At 42.3% G+C, this 15,297-nt stretch overlaps 1 protein-coding gene across 2 annotated transcripts in view; it reads right to left on the reverse strand.

The window, feature by feature from the left end:
* The window catches only part of LOC107383247 (retinoic acid receptor beta), a 289,762-nt gene that overhangs the window by 16,371 nt on the left and 258,094 nt on the right, over positions 1-15,297 (reverse strand). The window lies entirely within an intron of this gene.

A 15,297-nucleotide genomic window follows, 5' to 3' on the forward strand; every position in this document is an offset into this window, starting at 1 on the left:
AACGACTGTTCCTCCCCCCGGCTGGAATCATGTCGGTGCCACTGTGGGGGTCCGGGCTGCCTATCTCTGCGTCCCAAGTATAACCCACATCATCAGCCAAATACTCCAAATTGGCGAGAGCGCCGCACCGACCAGGACGCCGGATCAAGAAGACGCTCTCCAACTCCTTACGCTGATCGTTCCAGTTCGCCGAGGGGCCAGAGTCCAGGATGGCGGAAGGACACCCCACCTGGTGGTTCAACAAGACGACAAGGAGTGAGATTCCTCTCTCCAGGGCGAGAGGAGCCTGTGCAGCAGTGGGGAAATGGGATGTACCTGTTGTCATGGCCCGGACACCAGCTACGATACCTACAGGGCCTTGGGAAGAAGATGTTGATCTACCACACTGGGAGCACATGGTAAATTGTTCCCCAGCGGGGGAACCATGTTCATCCTACGTGCGAGGGAGCATTGCAGGTACTGAACTGAACATTCTGATTGACTCAGGTTCCACGGAATCGTTCATCAGTGCAGATTTTAGCCAGTCTATTCCAGCTCTCCGCCAACGACCGCTCAGCATGAATATTATCGCGGCCAAGGCCGTAAATGGGGAGTTACTGGATACATTAGGGACGGTTACTGCTACCTTACGGTTGGGCTCTCAGTCGTGGCAACATGTTTTTCATGTGCTCCGTAAGTCTACCCAGACAGCTCTGTTGGGTCTGGATTTTCTGACATCACACCACGCACTAGTGGATTTTGGCTGTGGTAGATTGCAGTTGTGGGGTATGGATGTGAAGTTGCTGAAACAGGAGGATCTGATTCCAACCTGCTGCAATGTGTCTCTTACGTCCCCCCTAACATTACCGCCATTTAGTGAGATGCTGGTCCCAGTACACGTCTCTCCTGCGGGGCCAGTTGGACAACTCCTCACGTTCGTCGATACCTAGAACCCAATCTTCAAAGTAAGAGTGAGTGTGTGGTGGCTCATACTCTCGCTTCGGTAGACAAAGGCATTACTACGGCTCGACTGCTTAATCCTACCAGCCAAGACATGACGCTACGAGAAGGTACACATCTTGGTGAGTTATTTTCTGTAGAGGAGTGGGATGTAGTGACCCCCTTCCAGAAACGGTGCCTTCCGCGGTACTGACAGACCCCCCGTGTCGCTGATGGATTCTGCTGCCAGCCCGTTACAAATGGGACAGCTGGAAGCACTGCTAACTGAATATGGAGATATTTTTAGCCAATCTAGAGCAGTGACAGTGAAGTGCACCCTTATTAAATACAGCATTAACACCAGTGACCATCCCCCCTTGAAACAGCGGGCTTACCGGACCTCGCCTGACAAGAGGGAGGAAATAAACAGACAGGTAACCACCCTGCTGGCAGATGGGGTGATTGAAGAGAGTTGTAGCCCCTGGGCTTCTCCGGTTGTTTTGGTGAAAAATAAAAGAACGGTGACTGGAGATTCTGTATCGACTATCGAAGGTTGAACAGTGTCACTGTAAAAGATTGCCATCCTTTGCCTCGGGTGGATGATACGCTAGATGCTTTGACCGGGTCCCGTTGGTTTAGTACTTTGGACTTTTCCATTGGTTACTGGCAGATTGATGTGGCCGAGGAGGACCGCCCAAAAACTGCTTTCACTACTGAGCGGGGCCTGTACCAGTGGAAGTCTATGCCTATGGGTCTCACTAACGCACCTGCCACCTTCCAGCGCATGATGGAGATGGTTCTGCGGGGGCTCCCGTGGCACATGTGTATGGTGTATTTAGATGATGTGTTGATATTTAGCCCTACGTTCGAAGAGCATGTAGCCAGGTTGCGAGAGGTGTTCTCTCGAATCCGAGCTGCAGGTCTGAGGCTTAACCATCGTAAATGCCACTTGGCCAGAGATCATGTGGTATTTTTGGGCCATGTAGTTTCCTGTCACGGACTACAGCCAGACCCCAGAAACACGGACAAGGTGAAAACCTGGCCCACGCCACAGTCGCCCACTGAGGTGAGGGCTTTTCTCAGTTTATGCTCTTACTATCGACAATTTGTCAAAGACTTTGCTCATCGTGCTGCTCCACTGCATCATTTAACATGTAAAGGTGTTTCATTTGAATGGAACGAGGACTGTGATGTGGCCTTTGAGTATTTAAAGACAGTGCTCTCGTCAGCCCCGGTGGTGGCCATGCCGGACTTACTGTTCCTTTTAAAGTGTACACGGACGCCTCTATGGAAGCTGTAGGAGCGGTGTTGGCTCAGGATCATGGTGGGCTTGAAAGAGTAGTGATGTATGCTAGCCAGTCGTTGACTAGCACCCAGAAACGCTGGTCCACGTTTGACAAAGAGCTGTGGGCGGTGGTATGGGCCACTCGACAGTTCAGACACTACCTCGGGTCCGCCACCTTCACCATAATAACGGACCACAAACTGCTATTGGGGCTTCGAGGTTTGGCCATTGATAAAGATCCGTCGGGGAAGAGAGCTTGATGGATCCTGGAGTTGGATCCTTACAACTGGGTGTTGCAGCACAAACAGGGCCAACAACATACAAATGCGGATGCGCTCTCAAGGCGCCCCAATCGGGATGTGGACAGTGCTACTGCAGTAGGGAATGTGGTGGACACACCTTTCCAGTCCAATGTCTCGGGTCCACCGTGCTTGGTCCCCGGACACGCTGAGTCTAAGGATGAAGGCCCGGGGGCCTTAGTGCAACAGCGGAATGACCCCGATATCAGGGTGGTGCTAAACTGGTTGGAACAGGGAGGCTCTCGTCCAGCCCGGGGACAAGTGAGGGGTGGCTCCCAGTGGCTCCGAAAGCTGTGGACTGAGTTCCAGAGGCTGTCATTGGTGAATGGATTGTTGTGCCAAACTGTGAACTCTTCTCCAGTAGGGAAAGCACTGTATCAGGTGGTCGTACCTGCATTCCTGGTCCCTGACATTTTGTATCAGTTGCACGGCGGTCCAGTAGCGGCACATTTCTCTGCTGAAAAAGTGTGGGAGCGGGCTAGAGGCCTCTGTTACTGGCCATCTATGCTCAAGGACATTCGCCAGTGGTGCGAGCAGTGTGTTTCGTGTCAGACTCGCAGGAGTCCTGTGCCGAAACATCATGCCCCGATGGGAGGTTTGGAGTCTGTTCGCCCTTTTCAGAGGGTTGCTATGGACATTCTGGAACTCCCAGTGACATCGAAGGGGAGCAGATATGTGCTGGTGATAGAGGATTATTTCTCTAAATTTGTCAACCTGTATGCTCTGTTGGACCAAACTGCTCACTCTGTGGCTCAGTGTTTGTTTGAAGACTATATACTGTTGCATGGCATCCCTGAAACTGTTCACAGCGACCAGGGTCAACAGTTTGAAGCGGAGATTATACAACGACTGTGTATATTATTGGACATTGATAAAACGCGTACTGCGCCATACAATCCCAGGTCAGATGGTATGGTGGAACGGTTTAACCGTACACTCATTGATCAGCTGGCTAAGTCATTGTTGTCCTGTGGGGGTGAGTGGGACAATCATTTGAAGCAAGAAGCTTTTGCATACCACACAACCGTGCACGGAGTACACTCCTTATTATCTGATCCATGGCAGGGAGGCACGTGTTCCGGTGGATGTGCTGGTTCCGAAGCAGGCAGTGCCCTCTGATCTTCCCCTGTCACATGCGGACTTTGTGTCGGTTATGAGGGATCGGTTGGAGGTGGCCTTTGCCAACACGAGGCAAAACGCAGCAGTGGCTCATGAGAAACAAAAACTTTATCACGACACCAGTACCCACCATCAGCCATACTCGAAGGGGGATCTTGTGTGGCTTTGTAACCCTTGGGAGGATAGGAAGAAACTGGCTCCCCATTGGAGGGGTCCCTTCAAGGTCTTAGGTGTGTTGGACTCAGAAGGGGTAACGGGTCATGTGTATCGCATAGGTGACCTCCTCATTGATGGAGCCCCCCCCCAAGTGGTTCATTACGATCAGTTGAAACCATACACCTTGGGTTTGATTCCTGTCCCACCCTCAGCGGTCCGTCGGTGTCCCACGTTGGACGCATCCTCGCGGTGGGGGGACGAGGTGACAGAGGTATTGGGGCTGGGTCATCTCGGACATGCGGGAAGGGCTGTTCGACCACCGGGTTGGTTTAAGAACTTTGTCACTTATTACTGACTGTTGTTGCGAAGGAAAAAAATAAATAAAACTTTGGGTTCTGAGGGGTTTTTTTTCTGGTGATGGGCCCTTGTTGGGTGATTTGTGTATAATGTTTTGTTGTGAGTTATTATGTTTTATTGCAGTTGATGGGGGGTCGTTGTTTATGATATTGTTTTGACTTATTGTTATAATTATTATTATTGTTAATTTTTTTCTCTCCTCTCCTCTCTTTTCATGTTTTTTTCTGTTGTTTGAAAACGTGGACTTTTTTTGTGTGGGGGAGACGTAACCCACTTTTGTGGGACTTTTATTTTTAAGGTGCTCTGACAGGATGTGATGTTTGAAAAGAGAAAAAAAACAGAAGTTGAAGTGGAGTTGTTAATGGTGCCATTAAATAAAGCGATCCTGAGAGTTCACGGTTATCAACCTTTTCTTGAGCAACCACAACCCTATATCTTCTCCCATCTCTTTCTGGAATGCTCGGTTACATTTACATCAAGGCACCGTGATCCATGTGAAACGGGTGTTGTGGGGAATTATGTTCCCCTGAAATATTCTGTTACCCATAGGCAGTCAAGAGCAAATATTTCCAAATTCACAGAGCTTATAGTTCATTATGAGGACTAAACTACCTTAAATGGTTAAACTGAGTGAGATTACATCCTTTTTACATAACTTTCTAAAATGACAAATAAGCTTGCTGCAAAAGAGTGAACAAGAATGTTTTTACTGTATCTTTTCAATTGTTTTAGGAGGAAATACAGATAGAAAATCACAAGCATAATATTATTACATTACATTACATCATTTTCCCATAAAAGTTTATCACAAAAGTTGTGAAAATAGCCAGAAGTGCGATCTCCCGACACGGGGGGACAGAATATTTCAGGGGAACACGATTTCTCACAACACCTGACCTCCTGGCTGACGTCACCCCTCCTCCGTGTGTGAATCGTGACAGCTTCAAGATCGGAGGTGGGTCCCCAAGATGGCGGCGCTGTGAACGGTCTTTACAGAACTTGCTCCGTCTTAAAATTCCTTTATAAGCAGCAAAACGAACCCTAAGGTGCAAACTTCTAGCTGTATGTGATGTAAAAAAACCTGAGTTCAAATAAGAGAACTCTTATTACTCCTACTTCCTCCCCGTCAAAACCTGGTAAGAAAAGAGTGATGGAAACTGACACGGCGGAAAGCATTATTAAGACGCTCAAGATGGCTATCGAAGAGCAAGGAGCTAACATCAAGAAGAGTATTAACGACCTGAAGGTTACTATTAACTTTATCTCAGAAGATCTCAGAGAGCTAAAAGGAAAAGTGTCTCGTACTGAAGTAAAAGTGGATAAAGCAGAAGAGAACATTCAAACACTGGAAAACAAAGTGCTGGAGTTGTCTCGGTATAAACGAAGATGGAACCTGCGACTTCACGGTCTACCTGAAGAAGAAGGAGAAGATGTACGCAGTAAGGTTATTGAAATCTGCCAAAACATGGATCCTGGCCACCGAGATAAGTTCCCGGAGGTACTCGATTCAGTCCACTGAATCGGCCGACGACGTGAGTCCTCTTCTGCACCACTGCATCGCGCCATAATCCTGCAATTTACTATGAGACACTTTCGAGACATCATCTGGAAGGCGGCGAAGCGATCTGACTACCTGAAGACAAGGAAGCTCCATTTAAAAGAAGATCTCTCTCCCGAGGACCGAGAGAGGCGCAACCAACTATGGCCACAGGTGGAGAAAGCACGTAAGGAAGGGAAAATTGCCTACTTCGTGGGAGCCCGTGCTTTCGTGAACAGAAAAGAAATTCACTGAAATCTCTTCCAGCCCAGTTGTGGATATACCTCAAGGTCTCGTTCCCCTATTGTTCTGAAGACTTATAGTATGCTGTTGCTGCTAAATTGTTTTGTGAAGCACTTTTTTAGACAGAGTAGTTCTGCTCTCTCTGAAGCTTACACACTCTTCTCAGGGTAAAATCTTTATTTACTTTTCAAAATTTCATCTTTATCTTTTATTTCTTTTAATGCTCGAGGACTAAGAGACAATACCAAAAGGAAAGCTCTGTTTTTATATGCTAAAAGTTTGAATACTGACATTTGTTTCTTACAAGAATCTCATTCTGAACCTAAGGACGCTAACTTCTGGAAATCTCAATGGGGTGAAGATTTATGGATGTCTCATGGCACAAATCATTCAGCGGGAACTCTGATCTTAAAACATAAATTTAATGGAAAATTTATATTGTCAGAAACTGATCCAAACGGACATTTTATTTTGCTGGTTGTTTTTTTTAATGATCAGACCCTCTTATTGGGTAACATTTACGGCTATAATAACAAACAGGAGAATATTGACCTAATACTTGTTATAAATGAAAAAATTGAGTCTTTAATAAGTAAATTTGCTAATCTAAAGATTATATTAGGAGGAGACTGGAATCATTCACTCAATGACATGATAGACAGATGGCCAAGTAAAAGTCAGGAGAGTAGTAATTACATGTTGGATTTTATAAACGAAAGAGACCTAATTGATATCTGGAGAATCAAAAATCCAACAATTAAGGAATTTTCATGGAAAAATAGATCTGGCTCCTTACAGTCTCGTATTGATTATTGGCTAATTTCTGATCCTTTATCCGAATATGTTTCTACATCAAAAATGTTGCCAACACCCTTGACAGATCATAAAACAATTTTTCTGGAGATATGTTTGTGTGCTAGAAAACCATCTAAAAGAGTGAATTCATATTGGAAATTAAATAATTCTCTTCTACTGAATGATTCTTTGGTAAAGGAAATTAAAACAAAAATAGATGAGTTTTGGAACAAGGCATGTGTTGAAAATACTTTTTGTAAAAATTGGGAGCTAATGAAATTTGAATTGAGGTCCCTTTTAATGAAAAGGGGAGCTGAAACAGTTAAAAATAAAAAAAAGAAGAGTCAGAAATAATTTCTGAAATTATTACCTTGTCTAGATCACCTGATAATTTATCGGAAGATAACCGGAACAGACTTCAAATTCTACAATTAAAATTAGATAATATATATATTTACAAGGCAAAAGGTGCCTTTGTGCGGTCAAGAAGGAAATGGCTTGAAGAGGGAGAACAAAACTCTAGCTATTTTTTCAAATTAGAAAAACACCATAATGCTCTTGCCAGCATGACTAAACTTTGTACAGACGGGATCATCACACAAGACCCTCAAGTGATTTCCAAGACTTGTGAACTTTTCTATAAAAATTTATATAAATCTAATCTTTCTACAGAAGCCATGGAAATTTTTTTTAACTCCTTAAGTAATATTAAGACTATTAGTGACAATAATAAAGCCATTTGTGATTCCCCCACCACAATACTAGACATTGAAGAGGCTATTAATAAAATGAAGCTTAATAAGAGTCCAGGGAATGACGGTTTGACTTCGGAATTTTACAAATTATTTTCAAAGGATCTGTCGTGCTTTTTACATAAAGTATATATTGAAAGCATTGATAATAACAAGCTGCCTCCTTCTTTGACTCAGGGGCTAATTACTTTGATTCCAAAACCTCAAAAAGACATCCTTTCGATAGAAAATTGGAGACCTATTTCACTGCTGAATAATGATTATAAAATAATTGCTATGTGTTTGGCTAAAAAGTTAAAATGTGCACTGAATGATATCATTGATGAAACACAGTCTGGTTTCATGACTGGTAAACACATAACTAACAATATAAGACTGGTAATTGATATTTTGGATTATTCAGATTTAATCACGGATAATAGTTTCATTCTTTTTTTGGATTTCTATAAAGCTTTCGACTCCATTGAACATGAATTCATGTTCAGAGCACTTGACATTTTCGGTTTTGGAAATATCTTTAAGGAATCAATTCAAACTCTATATGCAGATGCAAATAGCTCAATCAAACTCCCATTTGGTACAACGAAAAGATTTGATATCAACCGTGGGATCCGGCAAGGCTGTCCACTTTCCGCATTTCTCTTCCTTCTTCCTATGCAGTTACTTTCTATTCACTTTAAAAATAGCAGTGTGGTGGGTCTCTCTATTGCTGGCAGAGTACTATCTATTACTCAACTAGCGGATGACACAACACTTTTTTTAAAAGATAAATATCAAGTTGATGAAGCTCTCAAAGTTGTCAATAATTTCTCAATAGCCTCTGGTCTTAAACTCAACATTCCAAAATGTGAACTTCTCCCTGTTAAATTCTGCACGGATACTATTATATCAGGTGTCCCTGTTAAAAATAAGGTTAAATATCTTGGTATTATCATTCAAAAAGACCAAGATGCCAGATTATCTGAAAATTTTGACCCTCTTATAACTGCAATACAACATAAATTTAATCTTTGGCTTCAAAGAGATTTATCCATTACAGGAAGATCCTTGGTAGCCAAAGTTGAAGGCCTCTCCCGACTTATTTATGCAGCTAAGGCACTTGATGTTTCGAAAGAACTATGCACAAAAATTGATAGAATATTACTTAACTTCATTTGGAAAAAGAGAATACATTATATTAAAAAAAATGTAATGATAAACAAATTGTGTTTTGGCGGTCTAAACTCTTTAGATTTCACCTCCTTAAACGCGTCTTTTAAAATCAAATGGATCAAACTCTTTTTAAAAAATCCCAGTTCAATTTGGAACGTTGTTACCAACCACATCTTTAACTCATTTGGAGGACTGCACTTTCTGCTAAGATGCAATTACAATATCTCTAAATTACCGATTAAACTCTCCAACTTTCATAGTCAACTCTTATCATCTTGGTTAATGATATACTCTCACAACTTTTCTCCCCATAAATATTTCATTTGGAACAATCAGGATATTAAATTTAAGAATAAATCATTATATATTCAAAAATGGGTTGATAGAAATATTTTACTTGTAAGTCAATTACTGAATGATGATGGTCAATTATTTTCCTATAAGGAATTTTTGTTTGTTTATGATTTTCCTGTCACTCCAAGAGAATACGCTGTAGTTTTTGATGCAATACCAGATGGAGTGAGAAGGTTATTGGTGTCTGCTCCTAAGGGTAGAAATTGTATTATTCCAGAACTAAATCCCAGTAGCATATTCATCGGTAACATATGTCCTTTATTGAGTGATAAAGCCACAAATCAATGTATTAGACAAATCATTCAAAGAGATATTGTTTCCAAACCTGCAGCTGTATTTTACTGGAACAATATTTACAATGATATAGACTGGAAAAACACTTGGATTCTACCAAGAAAATTTATTATAACTAATAAGATAAGAGAGGTTTCTTTTAAGTTGATCCACAGATGTTATCCGGTAAAGACATATCTGGTTAAACGTAAGAAAAATATTGATACTCTTTGTACTTTTTGCGGCAATGCAGAGGAAACAATATGTCATTTATTTTGGGATTGCACTTATACACATGTATTTTGGATTGATCTAAATAATTTTATAAACACCAAAATTGATCCCTCTTGTAAACTGAAGTTTCACCATATTCTATTTGGCCTCTCACATACTGATAAAATTATTTCAGGAAAAATATAAATTATTAATCTTCTGATCATTTTTGCCAAATTTCACATACATTGTACAAAATTCTCTCAACAGCGTCCAAACATATTTGCTTTTACAGCCCTGTTTTCCAATTATCTGAAGAATCTTAATAACAGTACTAACTCCAAAGCATGTAAAACACTAGAGCTGTGCCGAATGTATAATTTCACTTGATTTACTTGTTTATTTGTACCTTGAGCATTTTATTTTGTTTATTTATTTATTTTCAATTTTTTTCCCAGTTATTTTGTTAATCTGTTTTCTCCTAAAATATACCTTTTTGTTTAAGTATACTTGTAGTTGTATACATAACTTGTTCAACTTGTTATTACAAGATGTGGAATGTTTATACCCTTTCTATATTCTACAATACCATGTATGTTTGTTATTCAAATGTCTAAATAAAAAAAAAAAGACAGCTTCAAGATCTAACAGAACTAGCTTGCTTCCTTCAGAACTGGTAAGTTGATACTTATAAATGCTTATTTAAAGAGGTCGAGTAGCTTGTTCTATGCTTTGTGTGGGTTAGGCTACACAGGTTGGAAATTGATCATACAGTCAAACTCATGAGTGAGCCACCGTAGCTGCAATGCTTTCTCTGAACTGCATGGCGCTAAAGAGTCGCAGTTTTTCATCATGATTTCAATGGATCTCACACACGGGGCCTTTACGTGGGCCTTTAATACAAGAGGTAGATTTAAAAGCATCGTTAACTCTATCGCTCAATGATAACAGCAGGAAGCACACCTGCAGTGGTGCAGTGTGGCTCGCCAAAATAAGAGCATCATACAGACACAGCGGGACTCCAGTGTTTATTAGGGTCTGTGTTCACCTCACTGAAATAGTTTTTATTTAGAATGAAAACCTTCAGACATGTTTGTGAAAGCAACAGCGCGTTTAAAAAAACAAACATTTTCTGACTGTCTAGCCTAAAATATGCTGGAGGCTGCAGACACTGGTGTAAGCCAGCAGGTGGCAGTGTTGAGCTGTTTATGTAGAGATTAAGAGAGAATTAATTATAAGAACAAATGATTAAACTTTTTTGCGTGCGCGCGCACGTGTGTGTGTGTGCATGCGTGTGTATGTGTGTGTGTGAGTGTGTGTACAGCTAATGGAGCTGTGGCCGTGGAGCCTTTGAAGCTATCTGAATGGGCCGACTCTGACAGTGAGTGACAGGCGTGTCTGTAACATGAAACAGAATAAAACATGATCACTGGCTGTGACTCTCACTGGCTGGCTGGCCACCCACACCCACACACACACACACACACACACACACACACACACACACACACACACACACACACACAGCCTGGTGTTTGATGTCGCCGCTGATACTCCCTCACCGAGCCCTTGTGCACAATATCTGCGTCCTTCACCATCAAATGTTCTGGTGAGCAGATGATGATGGCTGAGCGAGAGCCAGAGAGTCATCACAACCGGCCTTCAACTCCTCACCTCTGTCGCTCTCGTAGTTCAGTCCACCAGCCGCTACAGACACAATCATCTGGGCTGAAAACCTCCGCACGAGGAGTTCCCTCATTCACCAGGCTCTCTTCCTGCTCTGCATTTACGCTAATATTAGTTTGCTTTCTGATGAATCATGGAAGTAATTTTCACTTTAGAAGTGTGTGGGGGGGACAGTAAAGTTCCCCGTGCCGTCCGGACACTTCAGGTGATGGACCAGCAGAATAAAACAAAAGAACAATGGCGACAGCTTGTTTCCGCCTCTGCGTGTAGGATTTCCTCACCAGGATTAAAGGGAAGTTGAGTAAAACTCTAGTAAAATACAACAGCAACACTGCTAACACGAGACAGTGCCTTACACGTCTCCATCCCGGGTTAGATGAAGAAAAGAAGCTGATGATTTTTCCTCCTAGCCAGCCAACAATCGAGGAAGGATTAACATAAAACTACAATGCTTTTCTGCAAAGCTGAGGCGGCACCAGGGAGCCTTTGGTCATGTACTGTATACGTGGTCCATCTGAGGCATTAATGTGGTGCAGTCATGTGTTTTCACAAAGATTATGCCATGGCGGTATAAATGGGGTGTGGGGGCTGTCTCCACGCCGTCACGGAGTTCCCTTTAGCTTGAACATAGCTTTGTTTTACTGACTGAAGCCACCCTCTTTAAGTTTTTACACGAGCCACTCCAAAAGGTAATCTTCAGATCTACATCCAGAAGCTGTATCTCTGCATCGCTCCAGTTTGCCGCCTCAGCTGATTCTGTTTACAAAAACCAAACTGACTGCTTACCTAAATGTTAATTATTTGTGTTCATCTTGTAGATTTCATGCAAACGTGGGGTATGTGTTCAGTATGTGAATAGGATAGCAAAGTAAAAGGTATTTGGTAGCTTGAATGAATGTGTGCTGACTTCATTTGAAAGTACGAATAATCTATGACATTAAAGGGTGAAAAAATGCATCAAAAATAGTGGTAATTGTGATAAGCGCTTAATAATCGAATCTCAAGACCCTGAATCAAAATCTACTCGTGAGGTACCTAAGATGGCACACCCCTAGTAGCAGCTGAGAACTGGGTGTCTGCTCGTGTCCCAAGCTGGTGTTGTACCATATTCTGCAACCATCAGATCCTGTCACTCGAGAAATGAGTCAGACATTTTCATTATGTGGCTTGCTCTAACAGCTTTACCCCATTACCAATATAACTGATGCAGATTCAAACATGGCCTCTATTCAGTTTCTAACAGCATCAGACTTTAGGGATCGCCAAATTAAACACAACCACGTCATCACTTTCTTTGTACTTTCTCTTCCTTCCTCTGGCTCTGAGCAACAAACGCAAATGACCTCCCTCCCATCTGTCTCCTCTCTCACAGCCAAGTATGCATGATGAGGGACAGAGGAGGAAGAGAAACAGCCGTTTGCCTTTTCTCCATCTCATCACCGAGGCTACATTACTACTGTACACCGCTTCACTTACCAGCTGCTAGATGACAAACATTCAGCCAGCGGCTGCTGCAGGCATTCTGCATCTGTGCTCCATAAACAGCAGGGTGTCCCCAAATATAGGCTCAGAGGCACTGCTACACATTAATAACAGGGAACATGTCAGAAAACACAGAAGCAACCAGACAGATGCTGAAAATCAGACACAAGGTCATCTTCTGAACTGGTCACTTCTGTAGCATCATCAAGGTCCTCTAATTTGTGGCAAAGGTCACATTTACCCAGCTGAATCGAGCTGGGTCAAACAGTACATTTAAATCCACAGATTAATCAAGGAGCCATGATGTCTGGAAGAACATATCACCTATCTGCTGCTGTTCCATCCCAGGAGGAGGACACTTCAAGTTCAGGATGATAATAATTAAATGATAATATTAATAAAATATATTTGATTTTATTACTGTTTATGAAAATCATCATAAATGATCACTTGGTTCAGTATAAAAGTATTTTAATTACATGAAATGAATTTATGCTTTGGGTATAATAATGATTAATTATGATTATGGTTGATGACGGTAAAAGATGTGTTCAGTAAAGAAGGTCAGTTCCACCTTATCCATCTAACACAGAGTCCAGATAAACGATAACTGCAACACGTTTTTGACGCATGACCAAGCTTTCTTGCTGAGAGAATGGGAGTGTCCTGAGAGCTTGGTAAACTGTAACCATCACCAGCTTCAGTCAGTTCTTGAACCAACATCACGGAGGAAGGGAACGGCCGTCCCTAAACCTCCACCTGCTGTTTTGTCATGCCGACAAGAATAGCTAAGAATAAACAAAACTATAAACAGCTAACGAAAACTCTACCCAGAGTTATTGATTTCTGAGTTAAGACGAAAAACTCCTTCAGAGCTACGGACTTTGAGACGCCAATAGTTCATCAGTCGTGTGACCCACGGAGACAACCCAGGACTGATTTGGTCGCATAGAAGTCGTTCTACCATCCTCGTGCCCAGAGGAAATCATCTCCACTTGACATCTCGGATCCGAAAGGGGGTCTCCGGAAACTGGGTGGTCATTTTCAGAATCTAACAACTGATAGCAAGCAGTGTTGATTCTAGTGTGTAGTTAACTCTACACTACCCAGGATGAATCCAGCACCTCACAGAGATGGGAATACCGGGAGCCACACTAGACACGCTCCTGTGTAAATGAACATTAGAGACGAATGCTAAATGTTCCCTGGAGGGTAGCGGCCTCGTCTAGAGCCAAAGAGTTTGGCTGGTGGTCAGGAAAATAAAGAAATTACACAAACTCCATCAGCGTTTCAGGTCTTAAGAGTTTCCAGTTAGCTAAACTAAACTTTGCTGTAATAAAATAACTCTAAACACTAAGTTCTAAAAAAAGTCTGAAACAATAAGATCTCAATTATTATTTATAACAAAAGACTTTAAAAAGTGCATCACCCATAATGCCTATCTCATACTGAATATCTGGATCCAGCCAACGTGTTTTTGTAAGCTTCAGATGTTTTATGAGGATTCAAATATACATAAATGAATGAACAAGGCTTTTATTGTGAAGGCCTGGAGGAAAGTCTGTGGGTTCTGTAAAAGTTGTTGCTGTGGATGAAAACATTTTGGACTTTTTTTTGAATAATTCTACTTAAATCTGGATATTTTCATTTTAATCTCTTTAACACAAAACATCTTTCACTTTTCACAACATTTGACCTAAATCACAAAATTGTGTTATTGAAACACCAAATAGTTTGTAAAACTTTAAGCTGTTGCTTTCAAATTGGTTTCAGTGATTCTTGAGCCGGAAACTTGAATAACTTCACATTTGACAGCATTCTGCTGACCAGAAACTGCCAACCTATGCACTGACTGGCCCGGCTGAAGTTGTGTCACTCTCACGCCTACCCACTAGTGGGAGCCTCTGATTGGTGCAGGGAGAACCCCCCAGCGGTGGCTTCCTGCATGCACGATTCATTATCAATCTGGATGCAGTGGGGTAAACAGCAACTGACTGCAGTATGAGCATTGGCTGTGTGCTGGGAGCGCTCTTGGATGGGAGAGGAGCCCACAGCTGCACAGCTGCTCAGTGAGAGAGCAGGAAGCAGTGTGCTTCATGTCTGAGTGTCCAAAGCACTGTTCATGCCCACTTTTGTTTACTAACTTAAGTGGATCTGCCCACATCCTCGCCAACGCCCACATTCCTGAGAAGGCTTTGTAAACACAACCTGGCTGCGCGGGTACGGGCTGTCCCCACCCGGCCCTGGCCGAGGTGACCTAAGTGTAAATGCACCTAGCAGGAGGTCTTTACCCGTTTTTAGGCAATAGCTGTTTGTTGTGCTGGGACCTAGTATAAAGGCTAGTAAATGTATCTTTTTTTGTTGGCATCATGTAAGTAAAAGTAAGAGAGTAATGTCTTTGGAGGCAAAGCAAAGAGCTAAAACCAGAGTGAACATCAGCTATACTAGTTTGAGCTGAAGGAGGCAACAAAACCATGGACTGATGGTGACCTGGCTTTGTTGCTACGGGACTTGTAAGCAATAATATTTTTTGTCCAACACTGTGGATCTTTTTACTTCGTGTCTTATTTAGTATCAGTTATCTCATGTTAGCGTTAGCTTGTTGTTAGCGCTAGCTACTGCAGGCTGCTGCAGGGTTGTTTAAAACAGTTGTAATTCTGCTTTCAACCAATAGGG

Source organism: Nothobranchius furzeri, chromosome 11 (assembly GCF_043380555.1).
Source record: "Nothobranchius furzeri strain GRZ-AD chromosome 11, NfurGRZ-RIMD1, whole genome shotgun sequence".
Lineage (NCBI taxonomy): Eukaryota > Metazoa > Chordata > Actinopteri > Cyprinodontiformes > Nothobranchiidae > Nothobranchius > Nothobranchius furzeri.